Source organism: Phalacrocorax aristotelis, chromosome 2 (genome assembly GCF_949628215.1).
Source record: "Phalacrocorax aristotelis chromosome 2, bGulAri2.1, whole genome shotgun sequence".
In the NCBI taxonomy this organism is placed as follows: domain Eukaryota; kingdom Metazoa; phylum Chordata; class Aves; order Suliformes; family Phalacrocoracidae; genus Phalacrocorax; species Phalacrocorax aristotelis.
Window position 1 is genome coordinate 69,774,219 of NC_134277.1, and position 17,644 is coordinate 69,791,862.

Sequence of the window (17,644 nt, forward strand, 5' to 3'; positions counted from 1 at the left end):
CGAGGCTTGAGGTGGGGGGTGGGAATCAACCAAGAAATACTGTGGGGACATTCCTGTTCTGTTGGTACAAGTATTTTCTCTCCAGGACTGAATGAATGATACACCAAGAAGGTGTTCAGCAAGTGTTGAACTTCAGCCTATTGTAATTCTCTTATAAACTATCAAATTTGTTTAAAATAGTGATTATCCAAGGCTAATGAAAATTGAAGCATGCATAAGGAATCAAAGTAACATCATTATTATAATTTCATGCTCTACAAAACTGTAGACATTTGGTAAAAAGCCTCCTATTTTGAAACACGCTTACTGATATTATTCCTTTAAAACTATTTTTCATGTGTGCCTTACTTATTAAACAAGTTCCCTTGACAATATGTGTTTATATATACAGTAAATACAGTATCAACATCAAACAGTGGCTGCATCACAGAGATTAATCTAGCCACAAAGTGCTGAAATTTTGGTCCAGAAGGAAGAAAAAAAAGTACTTGATAATACATCAAAACTATATTTTCCAAATAAAACTACTGAATTTGGTGTATTATTCAAGAAAGCAATAAGTTCTTCACGACCAATCATAAAATACATACAAGATTATAGATTTTCATGACACAATAATTAGTTCCTTCCTTTCACTCAAAAATCCAAAATGTCAGGTTCCCTATAAAATGCTAGTTTAGACATCTATATATATTCAGAACAAGGGAATTTTTACAACATTAATTCATTTTAAATCAAAGAGGTGTATATATATTTTAGTTTATTATGAATTAATTTTATATATTAAAATCTCTAAACAGATGCAAAACCCCTAAGTCAATTTTAATATAGATGTATAAGTCCACATTTAAGTACAAATGCATTGTACTCAATGTATTACAAGTAATTTAACATATGAACACCGTAAGTATTAGAGAGCTAGAATGAATTGCATTTTGCTAAAGTAGCAGTTTCCACTTACCATTCAAAATAGGTCAGAAATTATATACTTGCATACTGCTATTATAATGCATTTTTTAAAGTGAAAACTGTAATTATATCAGCAGCTATTAAAGACCGATGGCCTGCTTTTTCTAACACTAGTTTAATGCTTTCTAAATAGTAAATTGAATGATGATACTCAGCCTAGGGGAAAAAAATATCAGAAAAAAGCCTGAGAGAAACTACATTTCATAAGCATGCACGCATAGTAATCTATTTAGAAACTAAATCAAGAAATGCTATTCTCAAACCCACAGGCACAATTAAGAATCTATTTACAGTGAACCAGCCTATAATAATATAGGTCACGTCTGATGATTCTTTATCTGGAAATACCTCTTGTAATCAGATCAGGACACAGTCAGTTCTGCTCACATTTAAAGTGAGACTTCAATGTAGGGCATTTCACATTTCATTTTGTTTTAAATATTCTTCAAAAGTCCTAGGTAGCTGAAAAGATTTTGCCCTTCACTTTTATTCACCTATAGGAACAGATCTGAGAGAAAGGCAGCAGTCAGCTACTCAAATCAGCAGTACTGGAAGGATAATATACATCCACTGAGTCACCGAGGCTATATAAACTGATTAATACCACTCCTTCCCTGCCTCCCAAAATACAGGCTACTCAACTACTCAGTCATTACAAATGGTATCTTTGCTTCAGTGCTACGGAAAAAAAAACCCCAACCTGTCAGAGCCCAGAAACTGAGCTACCTTCTCATTCAGGAAGGGATCTGGAGGTCACAGCTGAGGCTTATCAAATAAGGCGGCACACAGACGTGCCATTTGCCCTTTCAGTGCCCCTGCTGCACTCATCCTGAAGATGAATGCAAAACTCAGATCCTTCAGATCACTCCAAGATTTTTGTAAAGAGATGAAACAGGAAGTCCGGCAATAAATCACTTCTCAGGTGTTACGCAGACTGGATTGCACCTAGCCAAGAGGTAACAGTACAAAAGAACAATATGAAGTAGCTGAACTATAAAATACAAAAGAGCTATGCTAAGAAGTAGTCACAAAAAGTACTTCTCTAGGTATACACGCTTTTGGACTTGCAGAATTCAACAATGCCAGTATGAACTTGGAGCCTCCTGAAGTGTAAGACTCCTAACAGAAACAAAATACGCATCCAATATAGTCTTAAAAAAGTCACAGCCCAAAGAATTCTTAAAATAGAAGCTCACAAAGCGCATTATATTGTCGGAGCAAATCTGTCTCCATCCCGCTAGAGATGCTAGCTCGGTGATCCGCACGTAACTCCACCTATCTTTTAAGGCAAAAACTGTCCGATACCACTCCTTGTGGGCTTTAATGCAAAGTTCTGGCAATTGTCCAAGACTCTGGAAGGGAGGGTACGCAGCTTTTTTAATTTTCTTTTTAGGTCATGACATAAGAGATCACACTGATGTCCACTAACACTCCATTTACGAATGCAGAGGGAAGTCAGCAACTCACACTTAGGGGAAAAAAGGAAGGCACTTCTAAAAACAATGCCACCCTGTACAGAAAATTCATGTTTACGCAAGTTGTCTAACACTTTCCACAGAGCTTAGTAAAACATAAAACTGAGAAAATATCACACACTACATGAAACTGAAAACCAAGGGTAAAACAGCATATTTTTGTTCATGGCAAACAGGCATTCCTGGCAAACAGATGTTTTTAAATGGAAATTTTATTTTTTAACTGGGGAATGAAAAAATCAAATATATTTTTATTAAATTTTATCCTGTCCCCTACACTTTAAATACGAAAGGGCATGTTCACCACAGAATTGACCAGACTGAGTTAGAGGTCAGAGCATTTAAAGTTAGGATGTGATATTCGGAGCTTTTGTCATCTGTGAAGGAAGCCAAATAGGGTTTGGGACTTGGGATGCGGCTAAGTCTTCTGGCAATGGTAAAATCAAAAAGCTTTCCCACATTTTTCCCAGACTTGTCCTTTTGAACAAAGTTAATGGTTATATACAATCTTGTGGTTTTATACAAAACTTTATAGCAGCCTTTGCCAGCAGCGAGATGCCATATTGCCTTCCATAACAAAATAGCAACTAAGAACGATGCGTAAGGACATCACTGAAACAGGGATCCAATTAATGAAATATGGCAAAATTGACATTTATGTAAGTTTCAGGGTAGTCATCAGTTACTAAATTTATACCACAGAGCTATTAATTCTCACCCTCCATAGACAGAAGAGCAGCAGTTGCCAAGACACTCAGAAAACCAACAGTTTCTTATGAAAGAAACTTTTCTGCCCAACAGATTTCAGTAAAAGTTGTTCAAGCACTCATATGTTCCTCCTCCCCAGTAATTTGATGACCAGGCTAAGTCAGAAAACAACTGATGCTAGACAAAATAAAAGATGGAACAGTATCAGAACTTAGACAGTGTTTTCAGTGCTTATAGGATTTAAGAAAGCCCCTTTGCTGAATTAATATTAGATCAGTTTAACACAATTAACAATTAGCTGGAGGCATACTAATTACCACAAAACAAAAACCTCAAACAACCCCACCCCAACACGTGCTGGCCTTTCAGGAATTTTTCTCTTTTTCTTGCTGCTAATTCCTTCAACATGCTTACATGTAGAAGTCTCCCTGCCCCTGCCTCCATCAAGCAAGTTAAGCTCTCCTAGCATCTTGTGAAATAAGCTCTCATAACTCTGTTGTTTCTCTAACATCTCTTCTCATTTGCAGCTGTCCACTGGAAATCTCATGATTGATCCATCCCTGGATGTTATTTACACTGTTCACAGTTGAATTAATCTCAACAGTTCATTTCTCAAGTGTGACTTTGTCTATGACAGATTGTTTTCCTCCTAAATAATTTTCACTCAATCACTTGCAGAACTTTTTGGCTTTCTATTAACTACCAGAGGATGAAATCTATAAAATTATTATTATTATTTTCTGCATGTTTTACTGCTGTTAGAGTCACCTGTTCTCAACACTTAACCTTCATACTTGTGCTGCTGCCTGAACAAAATACAGAATGTCCAAGTTAAAGCTAAATCAGACCTAGTAAGTATTTCTCAAAGGTTGATATTACAGTCATATATATAATGTGTATCTTTCTTAGCATAAGAATCATACTTAAATAATGTTTTGCTTACAGAAGCATACTGGACTATTTCTTTCATTCAAAACCCAGCAGTATACCTGTTAAAACTGCCATAGTACTCACAATGTCAATTAAAAAACTTGAACAATCTTGAACTTTCAAGGACTACAAAGAGGACTATACAAGTAAGAATACTGGCTTTTCTGAAATTCATTCATGACGTTTTTAATAATGCATTAAAAATACCTTTAGACCTTGCATTTTACAACTTCCCTTCTAAAATATTTGGATTTCTTATGTTTCAGAAACCCTCAAAGTTTCCAAATTTCTACGAGATATGACCTAACATATATTCTTTCTCTGTTCTGTGTTAGATAAAACCTCTTCTCTTTTCTCTTTTGTTGTAGAGTTAGTCCACAATTCTTCCATATACAAATTCATCTTCACTTCATGAATTTTAAGACAATTAGACTGAATAATCTCTAATATGCAGGGAAAGTCTTCCATAGTAGAAAAGTACCCTGAACGCTATGGAGGGACAGAGCAAGAGAGGGAGAAAGAAGTACCTCTGCCAGACTTCTTCCCATCCTGTAACTTGTGGAAGTTTTCATACCAGTTATGGTCCCCAAAATGTGCTGAAAATCAAGGACTTGGCTTTCTATCCTGTCAGCCTTCCTGCAGCTTTGCATCCAAACCACGTTCGGCTCTAATGAGGATCAGATACTAAGAGACTGGCAGCTCAACCCTCTAAATATGTAGCAACAAGCAAAAAGGGAAAATACATACGTCACCCAAACCTATAACGTGGATAGACTTCCTCCAGTCGCATAGGTCTGTGGAGACTGAAGCTGAAGCTGCAGGCCCCTCCTGAGGACCCTCCTCTCCAGCAAGTGCCAGAAGCTATGCTGCACACGAGACTAATTGCACAGTCAACTAACTAGTGTTCTTTAACACAAAGGTAAAAAGCCCACCTTTCTAATTCCGCTGTATGGTTAAACAGACTATAAAAATATTACATTAAAGCTATGATTAAGGCTTAGGACAGTTGAGCCTGCAGAACTGCAATTCCCACATCACTAGTGGGCTACAAAACCTGAGCTGATCGAGTACCACCAGACCCATTTCCTATCCATGTGAATGCACAAGATAACTAAAAATAAATTGGGTGGTTTTCAGTGTGTCTTCTCTGTGAAGCCTGGGTTTTTCACTTTAATCGTTGACAACCAGAGAATAGATAATAAATCTACGAAGACTTAAGATGATGATCCAAGTTAAAACCCTCCTGAGCCAATGAAAACGCTGGTGCACAAGGTCTGGAGTGATTACATAATCATCTAATTAAGCCAGAAACTTATTCCTATAAATGGCACCGTTTCTGGTTGATTTAAAGTGAGACACAGCCAACTACATTTTGATCAAGTCTCATTTATGTAATGTCAAAATAGCATTAGCTCGCTTCTACATAAAAGGAAAAAAGGCCTGAGTGACAACTCCGCAAGATTTTTGTTTCATCTTAATCCACAGAGTACTCCAAGCAATTAAAAATGAAACAATATGTTCAGTTAGTCAAAATTGCCTCTTGACCTCTTTCGGCCTTAACTCACATACTCTACTAAAAATACACAATTGAGAAATATTATATATATACAAAAATGTTTTACTGACTTTTTATATAGCTCACTTCTTAAGTATTTCATTACATTAATCATTCAAAGGCATCTTTCAAAATAATATTATTTCACCTGTTCAGTAAAACCAAATCATAAAAAGAACACCACACTAACTACAATATTGAAGAGTTATGTTTGTATGTTTTCAGCTCGAATGCCCTGATACAATTTAATACAGCAGAATATCCACATTTACTGACCAGGAGTAGAGAAACATTCTGAATTCTTACATGCCCACGTGCACACCTCGGCCATCCGCCCTTCCCGTCTGCATCATTAAAAACTGAGCAGAACAAGTAGTTTTTTAACACACTGCTGTGAAAGGCTGGACTGAGATTTATGAAAGGACATGCTATAAAGGAGGAATAAATTATTTCTACTGCAGCTTTTAAAACAATTCTACTATTTCTGAACACTGTAACGACCAGAATAGTATCATATTTATAGTACCACTATAGAAAGAAATAGGGCCATGTGGAGAAATATTAAAAGCATATAATCTATTACTGTACATTTATTTAGCTACAAATCAAACTGATGAAATGTCTGCGCTTACATTTGCATTTCTAACATATGATAAAGAAGCATGCCAAAAGAAAGAACACTGTCATTATAAAACTGTTCAAAAAATTCATTCCCACCAAGATGCATTCACAGGCCACAAGAACCTACAGCATTTGGTCTTTCAGCACCCCATACACCCGATCTTGTTAGACAGAAGCAATCTTTTTAAAAACAGGTAAATGAGTATTTCTTCATTTCTCATTAACCTCAGCCTACACAGACAGTGAGTAAACAGATTACCATAAAAATGTAACAACCCATGTTTAGTTTTCCATTACTTTTTCTGTCACCAAGCTATAGAAGAAAATGTGATAAAAACCCCATTAGAATAACCTTGGCTACCATAGAGGTGCTAACCTTTCGAGTATTAATGTTGATACTAAAGCTTCTACTTACTGTTACCTCTTTCCAGCCATAGTTGGAGGGCTGATATTGCTAAAGCTCATATTTCAGAAATACTCTCCAATTCCTTATTCCAATCCTTACAGAAACATAATTTCAAGGCTGGCCCCCGCCCCACACACAGGATAGCTATTCTACTGTGCAGGATATGATTGCAAATAAGAAAGAGAAGAAAGATTCACAGCTGTACCCCCAATTCACCATACTTCCTTTTCAATTTCAGGAAACAACAAGAAGAAAAAAAGACAACTTCTGTCAGTATGCACATAGTAGTTAAGGATACAAAATGGATTAAACCAGTAGCGCATATACTGCTTGCAAAGCTGACAATTTTGAGTACAAAACATCACATTTAGCATACCAGAAGGTAAATTTTGCCATCTTTAAGTACACAGTCCACTGTTCTGCCTAGATTTATGGAAAACAACTATTTTGATAAATGAACTATTTCTAACCAATACAAATGTGAAGAGTTCCCCCATACCAGATTAACTGTTTAAAACAAAATATTCAACTTTACTTTATATTGTTATTTAACATGAATACCAAATTTAGTGGTCAGAATTACAGCTCATATGTAGAGCCCTGGTAAAGGCATGCTCCAACAGGTTATTCAAATAATATAATAGTTCCATTTGCTCTTATCTTTTGGTCCTGGACATCAACTGAAAACAACAAATCCACATGAATGGCAACAGAAAAAGAACTCTTTCAGCGGTTATATAAAAGAACATAAAAAGAATCAGAGTAAAAATCCACATCTTATTTCTAGTTCAATTACAGCACATTTCTAAATATCGTTAGTCACATACTAACAGCACAAAAATGTTATCAATTGCATTATTAAGAACATTATTTCGTATGCCATAGGGTGCTCATATTGATGTAAATCACACTACTTGCTTCATTTAAAAATATACATTTTTATCCTTTGTTTATTATTTGATCTGAAGGAAACGAAGAATTAGCATGACTGCATCTATACTAATGAATTCACTGCTCTATTTTTTTATATTCAGCTTTTATCTTCAGATAATAACTCTCTGTCTCTCCTCATCCTCTAGTATCACCCCACCCTAAGACAAGTCTTGAATTTTAGCTAACAAGGTATCTGGGTAGTTGTATTCTTCTACTGATTCTGATTAATACCACTTTGACAATAATGCAAAGCGACAGACAAAAGCAAAGCAAGAAACAAAAGCTCTGACAAAATAGACACCAGGTCACTATTTCTTTCAAATTTACTCAATCAAGTTGATAATTAACCTCTCATTTATAGCACACCCTTTACAAATCAGGCAATGGTGGTAACCGAGGAAATTAATTAGGCTAACTTTAATTTCATTTTGCATTTTACAGTAGCTTGGCAAATTAAGGTGACAAATAATAAATATGATAATAAAGTTGCACCTACATGAATTCTTCCGAGTATTCTCAGTGGTTCCCGGAGATGACATGGCAGTAAGAAATAAGGAGGTAAAAAGAAACACAGCACCGGTCAAGTGAAAGCTCCAGTTACCAAGCTGCTCCACTGATGTGCATCTTCATTGATGCAGAACAAAGACCGATGCTAGAAGGCTGCTTTTTCAAAGCAGTAATACCGCGACAGCCTGTTTTCAATGGGTCACTCGCAGACAGATGCATACACATGGATGTTTCAACTCAGCACCTTTCCAGAACCTGAACACAAGCTACAAGCAGCTGGGTTATACCAGAAATGCATGCATGTATTTGGGAAGGTACCACATGCTGCTAAATAAAGGGGTGCTAGAAAGAGAGAAATCTGCCCGGCAGGCTATAGTCTGATGACATGCAGTTACAGCATGTGTTTATTTGGCAGAGAGCTGGAAGCATTTGAAAATTATTTAGAAGCACAGAAAAGGTAAGGAAGGGTTCTGAATTCTTTTTTTATTAGATGATATTCATAAGGCTCTCCCCTCAAAGTATTCTTTCTTAACATGGCTTAGCTCAGATGCCCCACAAACCAGATTATACATACTATTCTGACTTCACACATAAAATATCAAAACCTTGGATGTGATTTTTAAATAAATTAGGAGCAGTATTCTCTACTGAAGACTGAATTTTTGTATTGCATATCCAGACTACATTTTCATCAAAAATTCAAAAAATGGTTATGCAGTTCAAAAAATTCACAGAAACAGCACATGACCAAGCACCTTTGGTTATGGTGATGCTGCAGTTACACAACGGTGCATTTATGTTTCAAAAATTTTAAGTAATTGCTCAGAATTGGGAACACTGGCACTCATTGCCTCTTCAGTTTAGGAGGGCGGGCAGGGCTGCTGGAAACCATGATAGCCGTAACAACTCCTTTCTTTTACTTAGAAAGATCACATTTTCAAAAGCTTTTTGGTGACAATTATCAAAAATACGGAGTACAGACAAAAGGGAATTATGTAACAAATCCTTCTCCAATCACCATCATTAGTGGAAAAATTACCAAGATGTATGGGCCTACGAAACTCGGTTTTATTTCACTGGTGAAAATAACACCAAAAATATCTATGTGAAAGATTAAAAGAATAATAATAATCATAAAATAATCCCGCTTTCAATCTGGACTTCCGTTATTAAAGGATGAAGTCAAGTTAGAGCTGCAGACAAAATAGGCTTCTATTTTTTCTACATCACTCATTTAAGCATTATAGACCATTAAAATATTACACTTCTAAATGTTTTGTTTTCTACATAAACTGAGTATGATAGGACTATGTTCCCATTAATTTTTTTTCCTGTTATCTACACAGTTAGCTGTTCACCTGGCAATCACCACAAAAAAATTCCTATTTTTACACTGGCCTCCCCCACTCCTTACAAACCCAGGACTCTGCAAGGCTGACTCCAGCACAGGACCAACTTCTACCACAGCCAACAGGAGCTATACCTGCACATCCAAGAGCCATCTTATTTTCAGCTGCAGCAGTGTCAAAATTGTTGTGACACAACTGACGTCCGAAAGGGCTTTTGACTTAGTGCAACACTAGACCGCAAAAATAGTAGGACTCAAGGGAAAAAGAGAAAGCCTAATAAACACATAAATATTAACATTTGTTGGGAGAATAAACTAGCCCCCTTAAAATACAAAGCAACAGAAGACAGGATGAAAAAGCATAAGGGTGGGACATTAAAAAACCCCAAGATTCTCTAAAAATACATGTAGATGAAGCAGAATTTTAAAAAAAAGTCTTCCTACCCTCCACTCTCCTCCAGTCAGAATTAGCATTAAAAAAAAACTGAGAAACACAAGGTTTCAGAAGTATCTGTAACATTAGCATTCTATGGGTTATATTAACTCATTGTCTGAATACTACTTTCAGGTGACAGCCATCACATAAAATCCTGAAATCTTGTTCAGCAAAGAGATTACAAATGAACAAGCTATCAAATTTGCAAAATACAAAGTTACATGATAGCCAAAACACACAACAAACAAAAAGTAAAAAAAAAAAAAAGCATTTAAATGATTAAACCAGAAGTGGCTTGGGGTGGAAGAAGTGACAAAACCAAAAACTATCTTTGATCAGCTGAGTTGGAAGGGCACACAATATTTGTTCCAAGGAAATCTAGTTTTCTGCTTCTGCTTTGTCCATAAATAATCTGGTATCTCTATGGCATCCCTTTCTAAACTTTAGATTTCATTTAGAAACTCTACTCCCTATTTATAGCTTTGAAAATTCAGACCCATTTCCAATATATATAACCACCTTAGAAATGGATATCATTTTATGGTTGACTAAGATCCACCTAAAGGCTGTACTGCCACTATCAAAGAAGCCCTGTTTCTCCCTCACCAGTTGAAAACTAATCAAAAATGGGTGGACAGGAAATAATTTCCCATCATCTCAGATTACTAATCCGGTTGACAGCGCAGCCCACCTTTTGGCAAAGCATAATGGGAAACAGTATTGTGAGGTAGTAATTCAAGATAAAATTGTAGATAATTTTGTTTCTATGGTTTAAATACATTAACCCTCCCTCTTTTTCCCCTTCCATAGAAATGTAAATTCTATTTCTTGTATAGAAAATACTGTCTGTCCTGAAGACCTGACACTTGTAGACATTAACCTATTAGGTAAAAAATTTACTTCCAGTCACCTGCAAAATCAATGCATATACAAGATATTACCCATTGTAGTTTGCTTCACCCCAGACATAATACTTAATCCATCAAATGTTTTGTTGTCTTGTCAAAGGGAGCTAATGAATTTTCAACTACACCTAATATTCAATAGAATAGTGTTGCCAAAAGAAAAAAAAAAAAAAGGGCACGTTTAGGGGGTTGGCAAGAGGCAAGCAATCGCTTTTGTGCACTATTACACGCAGTCTCTGTCAAGACAGGAAATTGAAAACTTCCAGAGTTCTTGGGCGAGTTCATACATAGAACAAGTTCTGAAAATATGTCATTAAGTCTGATAACTCAGCCAAACAGAATCACATGTGTATAACTCAGCAGCATCCACCTATGGGCTACAGAAAGTTATATTTGAAAGATTTTACACATCCGTGATGGTGATATCTGCCCTGCTGTATAAAGATTCAATTATCTACTGGGCAGGATTGAAACCTGTGAAAGACCAAGAGTGAACTTTGTTTAAATTTCTCTATTTAAAAGGATTTTTAAAAATTATTTATTTAAAGGCTTGACTTGAAGTCTATACCTATCTCAAGTAAGGCAAAAAAGAGGACAGAAGTTGCAGGTAGCTAGATTCAGATCTAGAAACTTTTAAAACACATCCTGCAAATTAAACAGATGTGAGAGTCTGCGAACTTGAGAACACAAAAAGCAAAAGCAAATTCAAGGTAGCTATATGGACACATTATCGTTTGCTTTTGTTCTCCATCTGCCTTATCCTATTACACTGTAATTGAAGACTTAAGCATTTAAACTTATTTGCCTTTCACTCAAGGTTTGTCTAGAAGTGCCAAAGTCTCAAATCTTTCCATTCTCAAGAGAATCGTTATCATATATGGGAGTCTTAGTCAATTCCTGCCACAGAGAATATAGGATATCCAAACTTGCAAGGTTCTCCTCCCTGGATGGGAAAGAAGCTGGTAACACACATGAATAACTAGAAATCTATCAGAATATTTTCTGCTCACAGCAAAATAATAAGGAAAACCCCTGAAACTGGACTATCCTTGAAATTTTAACACCATCTTAGCTTTATTACAATAGAATTAAGCAGTTGTTTCCCAACTTTTCTGGCATGCCAAAATAAGGGTTGTCTTCTTTTACATCTGTGCTACAAGGTTTAAATATTGAAGTTTTTGACCATGGTCACCTGAATAAATTCTAAAGCAATCAGGAAACACTCATAGCAGAAGCATTACCTACCTCCCACAGCATGTTTTGTAAGAGACACCCAAACAACCAAAGACACCCTCCCTCCCCTATTCAAATGAGCCATTGAAGTGCCAAATCACAAAATACAGTATTACATTAGAACTCTCAATATTATCAAACTTGGTTATGGACACAATTTGTCAACAAAAAATTCTTCACAGTAATGAAACACCTTGAATGTTTCTAATGTGACAGGCTCTAGGGTAGTATATTTGGAAATGTTAAAGAAATGAACTCCATGTGGCTGGGATGATTTTCTACCACAATGTCATCTACTCTTGCTCAGAAGAAACATACAGGATTGTGTGCTCAAAATTACAGCACAACTTCTAGAACAGCTACATCATTGAATGTATGAGCTTTGTCAACCCCGAGCTGTAAAGATCTCCATTGCATATTACTCATGCATCTAGAAGGCAATATGAAGGAAAAGGTTGTTCATTTTGACAGCCTCAGAATACAGCACGATAAAGAGGATCCTTAGACTGGAAGGAAAAAAAAAAAAGTTTGACACACTATCTGTTGAGGCGATTAGATTTCAACAAAGGAGAATACTGTGTGCTCTTAGAAAAGAGAACAGTGAAAGCCAGAAAATTAAAGTTCAGAGATAGACATATTTAAGCTACTGATAAAAAGACTGGAAAACTGAAATTTCAACCAAAGCATCTTAGATGCATGAAGAGGGATGACAAAAGGTCTGCATGTCAAATGTGACCCAATGACTTAACCTAGAAGAGAAACGCAAGAAAAAACACCTTTTTACTTCACCAGCCTCCTTCTGAGAAAGAGTATTATGATAAAGCTTTTAAAAACTTATCAGGACTTGTTTGGGAAACGTCTCTGATGCAAAGAGCTGAAAACATATTTTGTGGTATTGTAAACAGAGTGAAAATGGTCATATGACCAGTTTCCCTGAGCTTGAATCAAACTAATCCTGTTAAAGCTTAGAAATATGCATGACTCAGTAGCCAAAGCCACGTGCATTTCTGCCCTTGCAAAGTTTCTGCTACCTTTCATTGTCCAAAAGCGCTGTGTTGCTGATTTCTAAATGTCCTCTATTGCTTTAGTTTTCTTTCCAGAAACAAATTCAAAACATTTCATCCTGAACTTTTTTTTTTTTAAATAAAAGAGACTTTTAGAAGCAATTTTTAAATCTATCATGTATTCAGTGCCCATTTGGACAAAGTCTGAAGTAAACTCAGCAGCCTATTACCACTGAGCAATATTAATACTTTTATAACTTTAACTTTTTTTCCATTATCTACCTCACTGCTCTGCTTCACTCTTCCATCCTCTACAGCAATTAACAGTATTCCGTAAATATTTACTACAGTCCTGGCTGCACTGTAGCAGAAGCAATGTTACCTTTAAAAAAACCAAGATTTTTTAAAATTGTAAATGTGAATGATTTCAAATCTCAGTGCAGTCAAGAATGCACTAGGTTTCAAGTACCAAGTGAAAATAACCACTTATTTGCTACATAATTTCTAGTTTCACAGCTGTAAAAAATGAAAATTATACACACCCTTTCTCAACAATGGAAGATTACAGTCCATCAGATACTAAAACCAAATACGCACTTACACAACTAAAATAAATTCTACTATTGCATGAAATTGCCAAGATCCACAACAGAATGTTTTTTTAGAAGCTTTATAAGCCTCAGCCAGTACAGGACAGCACAGTGATGAGCCAGCTCCTGCAAGTGGTTCACAAAGCATTCAAATTGATACATGCTAGGAAGAAATTTGCAGGCTACTTCATATGGTGTACCCAATGTTTTCATTTATAAATCCATCATCTTTTACAGTAAAGCTCTCTAAAAGATAAATTACTAAAAGAATAAACTGGACAACCTTTGAGATGTTTTGTCCTGGTGCATACCCACACTTCAGGTATACAAATGCCAGTGCTGTAAGCAGTATCAACAGGGACAACACTCACTCCCTGCCTTCTTCAAAGAGGTGCTTAATATAAAGAAGCAGGAAATCTTCTAACATTCACTTTCTCAGCATCACAGATTATTAAATAATATGATATGCTTACACTGGAATAGAAAACCCCTGAGGTTGGATGAAAAGAGACTGGAGAGGTTTGTCCTGCCCCTGTACATTATGGGTACAGCAAATAACAAAGGAGAATGTCTGGCCTTGTAAATAGTCTTAAAGCAAAAGGAAGAGAAAGAAAAACAAAATCTACTTTTCATCACGGAAGAGAGTACTATCTGTAATACAAACATGAAAAAAGACAGCAACAAATTCTAAAACACTATCTCCATTGACAAATAAAAAAATAACTCATCGTTTCTTTAAAATAATATTACGTACTTATTTCATGCTACCTAAAGGCACTAGCATCAGCAAGTCAGAATGTTGATCGATTCTCAATGCTTTTCAATGCTGCAAACAGGCATATACACTGAGCTTTGTTTGAGCCCCTTCTTGATGACACCTGGTATCCTCCAAGAATACACTTAATAGGTTAATAAATTACCACTTTGTACCTTCGCACACAGAGTAGGAAGATCTAAATGAAAACAAACAATTCTGTTTCTTGGTTGTGTAAAGGTTGATATTGTTTCAATATCAAAATAAGTCTTTAGTAAATATTAAGCACACAAAGACACTTAAAATGTTTATAAGATCATACACATTTTAAGATTTCACAAATTTACAGTGGTCCCATCCAGACTACACCTATGCATCTGTATCTGTTTAGATTTATACAGACACAAAACTCCAGGGAGGTAAAGTTTTAAAACAGAACTGAGCGACCTGTGAAGCTGCCTATGCTCCTTGTGAGCCAGACCTGCATTCTCATGGTCAGTGCCAATACACCAGAAGTACTTTTTCTGTATTCATTGTGAAATTGATAGGATGCATCACTGAATTCAAGTTTCCAGCGCCACGCTATTTTGACTCTCAGACTATACCATTCAGTCTCACTTCCAGTAAAACTTACTTTCTATCCTGAGCAAGACATGAGAACTCAGTACTGGTGAGCGTGAGAGTTACATTTGGGCACTGAAAAACATGCATATAACCCTCTTTTTACTCCCTCTAGGAAACATATTTAAGGAGTGTTTTGCTGGCACTTCAATTTCTGCAGATTCAGATAGAACAAACTTATATATTTGTGAAATATATTTAAACGCAAGACATTTACCATCCTTAACCTGGAAGGCAATACTTTTCAGCATATGGGTATTCAAATTCACAAATAACAAGTTGACATTTTTGTTCTTTTCCATGAAAACAAAATGTACCGTGGTTTCAGCTGCACATGCATTGAAAGATGCAAGTGTACACAAAGGTACTTCAAACAGTTCTCCTTTCCTGGCCCTTACGCTGGATATTTTATGAACGGAATGTTTATGAACACATTTTACTCTGGATAGTTATGCAAGGATGAATTAGCTAAGGCTGTAGTCTACACTTGCTGTATAAAATGTAAAGAATCACCTACCCAGCTACTTACTTCATATATTTCAGTTGAAACCAACTTTTCTTGGATGCAGCAAACCAGAGTTATAAGCAAGTAAAGATCTTATCATAAAAGCTTTATATGTATTATAAAATGTGTTAGGTAATGTACCACCAGAAGTATTTGCTTTTTAGATGACTCTGTTACACTGATAATGTAGACATGCTTCCTCTCGTTGCTGCTGCCTTTTCCTTCTCCTGTGCCAGGATTTCTATGGCCATCTACTGAGTTATTTCAGCATGCTTCATCAACCGAAACTAAACCAAACCAAATGACAGATCATTTTCTGCACCAATCTAGTGAGCCTTGGAAGTAGCTTAAAACAGAAAAATCCAAGAAGAAGCCACCACTTAGATTGGACAAAGCTTCTGTAGAACTGAAACATCTGTCACTGTGTAATTATGAATCCTTCATGATGCGGAAGCTCTTACTTTCCCTGTTTCTAATCAGCTGATGAAATATATGCTAGATACTCAGAAGTTGGCTGAAGGTCCAGAAGGCTGGAAAAGACGACTGACTGAAGTCGATCTAATGAACACCTCTATTTCACCATCCAGGTTAACAACAAAAATTTCTGAGCAGCATCAGATCTGAGAAAGAACACAACTTAGTAACCAAGAAACCATAAAACCATTTCCTCCAAGTATGTATTTCCAGTCAGCCATGCACCTGCCTTTTAGCAGTTTAATCTCAACTTCCTGGGAAAATGTCAGGGAGGACAGTGAAAGTTGTTGCCAAAGTTAAAATATGGTGTCTATTGTTGTTGTTGTCATCTTATAGAAAGAGTTCAGACTTGCTTGATATGACTCTCTTTTAAAGTTTGTTAGCTATTACACCTCTCTGTTCTACCAGGTACAAGCTTGTCCATCAGTTCATTGTATGAAAAACCACAGAAATTAGGCTGACTGATGTTTAATAGCCATTTTTAAAAGATCTGTCACTCTGTGCTTTTCCAGCTTCTGCCAGCTCTTTTGAGTTTAATAGAATAAATTTGATCAGTGGGCTCAAAAATGTCCCACAGACATAGAGTATCCTCTAACCTGGTCTTTCCTTGTTATAGCCCAAGATCCTACTCTTTTCCCATTGATATTGGCTGCATTAGTCACAGACTGCAGTTGAACTTTTCAGTGAAGAAACATGCAAAGACTTTGGCTTTTTTCTTGGCATCTGTTTGCAATTTTCTCTCTTTGTAGTAAACTAAAAACCTTCTCTTGACTACCAAGACAAGCCTTGTCTACCCAAGACAAGCCTTTCATAACTAGTGTTGAAAATCTGTATGGCTCTGTATCCATTACAGAACCAGTTACTTAGTTTGGTATAAATTTCAAGGTCAACACACAGCTAACCCTTTCTTCTTTCATGAAAATAATTGCCTTTGTAACTTTATTTGACAGTAAGTATTTTACAATCTCTAGCAGAAAAACAAGAGGCCAAGAGAAAAATAACTTTGGAAACCATCCTCCTGGCTTCCAGAAACTCACTTAAAACACCTAATCAATACAAACAAAAAAAACCAGAATTCACTATCCTCACAAGCATCAGGTACTACAAAGTAGCTATCTTGCTTTGGAACAGAATGAGCTTAGTGTTGTCTTTGGTTTTGTATTGAGCTAGTCTGTGTTGAAAGCTGTCAAATCAGTGAAGAAAAAGGGTTGTTAAGGTAAGATGCAGATAAAGTGACATCTTACATAATATGTGTTGCTTATCTGTTAATGTTAGCTTTATTATTTTCCTTTTTAGCATTATGTAAATGCTAAAGAACAGAAAAGGCAAAGAGGAATGCAGTTGATAGATATTTCCATCCCTTCTTTCAATTTCAAGAGACAATTAATTGACATAAGTCAATGTACTTGACTTCATGCTCATAAATAAAGACTAGTCACAAAGCCACAGTCACACCTCCTTCAAAGCAAAAAATAATAGCAATTGTCAAGGTGATCAAACATTAACATTAGTAGGCAGAGTAAGCCTGAATTTAAGATTACTGAAAATGGTAATGTGTTCCATCTACGCACCACAGACAAAGCAATAATACATGCCAGTTTCTAGCCATTGCCTGTTATTTAGGACATTGTGTACACCATATATCATCATGTATATCCAACAAGCTGAGC

The 17,644-nt window shown here is 36.1% G+C and overlaps 1 protein-coding gene across 6 annotated transcripts in view; it reads right to left on the reverse strand.

Annotated features, from left to right (window-relative positions):
- Nucleotides 1-17,644, reverse strand: part of DTNBP1 (dystrobrevin binding protein 1) — a 70,281-nt gene that overhangs the window by 21,298 nt on the left and 31,339 nt on the right. The window lies entirely within an intron of this gene.